Genomic DNA, 3,710 nt, shown 5'->3' with positions numbered 1-3,710 from the left:
AATGCAGGCTCAGCATCTGCACGTGCAGCTGGATGGCAGATTTTCTCCCCATACACGCTAGAAGTTCTTTCCCTCCCTCAACACCTCCTCTCCTGATGCTCCCTTGAACCATCCCTCCTCTCCTGCTGTTCACACAACATTCCTCTTTGCCTTCGGTTTGTTCTTCCATCACCTCCAACTCTCGTTATTCCCCCCGTTTCTTGTCCCCTGGGAAGGCAGGCACACACACACGACTTTTTATCTCTTTCTAAAAGCAATACAGATTTTTATCTCTTCCTCTGTGGCGATATAAACAGGAAAAGCCAAACGTGGATGGTCTTAGAAGAATTCAGATGGCCTGGCCCAGTTTATTTCCTAAAAGTCACATTTTTATCACTGTGAAATATCACCTCCTGGTGACGACGCAGCAGGTAATAAACCCCCTCTATCGCCAGGATAACAGCCGGGAGCTATTAAGGGACAGGGGACACAGAAAGGATGGGAACGCAAGAGAGAAAAAGCACGCAAGAACTGCTGCCTTTTAATATTCATTAGTACAAAGCTGAGGCACACAAAGGCATTTTTCAAACTTCATAAATACTTCTGACAACCTGCGACGCATCTGGAATGAAACAAGCCCCAGTTCTGGGAACCGCTGCCAGGAGCGGGCAGGGGCTGTGCCAGCAGCTTCGCCCTGCCGCGCAGCCGGGTCAGCGAGCAAACTGCCCTGCAGGGCAACACCCCGAGATTGCTTTTGGATGGACCCACAGAGCCACTGAGCTGGGCAGCAGAACAGGAATACAGAAGGGAAAATAAAGGCAATGTGATGAAGAGGAGGAGCCGAAAGCAGAGCAGCTTGCTAGAGCCTCCTTCGCACGTGCTCCTCCCGGAGCGCCAGGTACCACCAACCCTACCCAGGCCCTGGCCAAAGCTCCTTTTCTGAGGATGCACTGAAACAGCTGTAAGGATTCTCCTGGCCTTACTTTTCCCACTATCAAGAGCCCCCAAGTGCAACGAGTCAGAACTTTCTAATACCGGGATTAGGAGAAAAGGCCAACACAATGCTCAGCTGCAGTACCTACATCTGGATCCATCCCCTAGAGTCAGATTTCTTCCTCGAGTCCACATGCTTGATTAAAATTGTGATACCTGACATTTAATGTTAATTAAAAACTGAATTCTCTCTCTCGAAGAAAAACATTTCTTAAAAGGAAACAACTAATTTGAAATTATATTTTATTCTCTTGCCCATAAAACTGTTGCGGGTTTTCAAGTGGCTTCTTATAGTTGAGAGAATTTCTCACCGTTTTATACTGCTTTCCAGCAGCACACAGAAATTTGTTCCGATTGGTTTTGCCATCTTTTTTCCTTATTGCATTCCTTTTCTAAATATCAGTGTTATAAATTTTTCTCTACATCTTTTCATATTATATATGCAAAATATGACCTGTCTGGAAGTTATATTCTATTTAGCTGAAGCACACTGCCAGGTATATCAGCCTACAGAGTTATTTGTATCTCAGTATGCTTTGGCTCATTTTACATTGCCCTCTTATTTATGACTGGGTAGAAGTGTTTTGTCTTTAAAATAAAGGCATCACGCTATTAACTGGAGAGAACCCAAGGTCACCAGCTAAGCCCAAGAAGGAGCAGGCCAGATTCCACTCCCAAAAGCTCTCCATCAGCTGCGTGCACAAATCACCTTCTGCTCAGGACCAGCTTTATGCTGACATCTGAAAAACACCGAGAGGCAACAAACCAACTCCATGTATTATCAATACCCCTCCCTAATGCATTACAGTTACTGTGAGCCTCTTTAAATTGCACTTTGTTTATAGTTGAAGAAAAATTAGCATTTTGCTGTGTTTAAAAAGAACCCTGTACTTTGTACCTTGGAGTCTCTCTATCACTCAGCACCTCATCCAGCCTCAAACCCCACCAAAGCCTTTGCAGTTTCTCAGAAATGGAAAGCATTGATCTCCTACTATTAAAAGTTTATTCAGATAAAAAATTTGCTCAGTTCCCAGCATTTATCATCAGCCTGCTATTCACGGAAATAAAATATGCACAGGCAGCAAATTCTCAGATATTTCACATTTCACAATGAGTGTAAATAGTAGCCTTTGAAACACACATACTCTGGACACCTCAAGATTTGATTTACTTTTCCTAATGCAGGACATGGCAATCGATCGTATAATATAGTCCACAATTAAGTACAAGCCCACCCTACCCCACTTGTATTTGTGCTGTGAAAATGGGTCCTATGAATTGTAAAGAGTACGGAACAATTGAAAATGAGCTCGTAATACTTCACATATTTGAAGTTTGGGAAAATACAGAATTAGAGGTGTCATATGCATGTGTGTGTGTCCCATTTAGTACACTCAACTTCCAGCGGAGAAAATGAGCAATGAAGTTTAGCCTAGCACTGAAAGTTGCTAAAATTATAATTACATGAAACAAAAATCCCACTTACTCTCAAAGGCACATATGATTCAGCCACATCTATCTGTATGGGAAAAATACTGACTGGTGTTCTTCTATTTCCAGAAAACACTCGGATCGGTAGGTATCACAGCACTTCTCGTTCAGTACAGTAGCTCTCAGCTGCTCCACCTTCGACTGCGGAGACTTTTGGTAGCAGTATGCCATGATGAGAGACTTTTATCCTACTGTCTGCCTCCAGACACAGCAGTGCTCACATCAGTGCTGCTGCAAGGAGGCCACCTGGCCCTGGGGTTCCAGACAGACCTGCGAAGGGTACTGCATAACCCTTAACAAGATAACCACTGTGAGCTACCAGCTTGCACCACCAACGAAAATAATCCTGGTTTGGGAAATCCAAATGACTCCGTGAATGGTTTTGAGTAATGACACTGTAATTTACTGTAACCTCCACGTTTGCGTTCGTGCGTCTCCAAATTACACCAGAATTGGGTTGTTTGCACTTTTAATCTTGTGAAACCTCTGGCAGCCATACACATTCCATGGGGGAGGATTCCTAATTTATGTCAAGTATTACAGAAAATTATCTATATGACAGTCGGTATAAAATGCTAAACGCAAGTCATTACTCACTGAAGATAATTTGAGAGTATTGTGTCAGGGGAGACATTAGATTACAGAGGATAAAAAGTAGGAATAGGTATTCATATATTTATTCATATTTGCATAATCAACTGAAGGAGACAGTGGATGTTCTCTTGGGCCCAACTAGCACACAATGAACTGAACAACAGTTTGGAAAGGTTCTATTATTTTTCACACTATCAACAGAATACTTTTTTCTTTTTTTGGTCTTGCAAAGAGAGACACAGTTCTTACTCTAGAAATAAGAGCATTCCTGGATTCTGTTGTTGCTTGCAACTAGCAAAGGACATGGTATAAGCTGGCTAGTGACTAAGGAGATGTGAGCAGTGCAAGGTCATTTTGGTAGCCAGCATGAATAACCCATTTCTTTCTTTATTGCTTCAATTCTGCAATTGCAGGATTTACCCCGTATTCTCTGTCATGGGGAAAGGGTGCCCCGCATCTCTACCAGCTGGATACTTCATTGGCCTCCTCCTCAAGTAGGAGCTATTAATTTTATACTTCAGAATGTGATTCTCAAAATTACAATTGTCCCACTGAAAATTCTTCCTCTTTTTTTTTTTCCCCCAGACTAACATTCCAGCTAAAATGCATTACAAACCAATTATACTCACCAGCTGTGAAGCTGGATTTACACT

The sequence above is a fragment of the Pterocles gutturalis genome, unplaced genomic scaffold (assembly GCF_000699245.1).
Source record: "Pterocles gutturalis isolate BGI_N339 unplaced genomic scaffold, ASM69924v1 scaffold4012, whole genome shotgun sequence".
Taxonomy (NCBI): Eukaryota; Metazoa; Chordata; class Aves; order Pterocliformes; family Pteroclidae; genus Pterocles; species Pterocles gutturalis.
Note: the sequence above shows the minus strand (reverse complement) of the source record.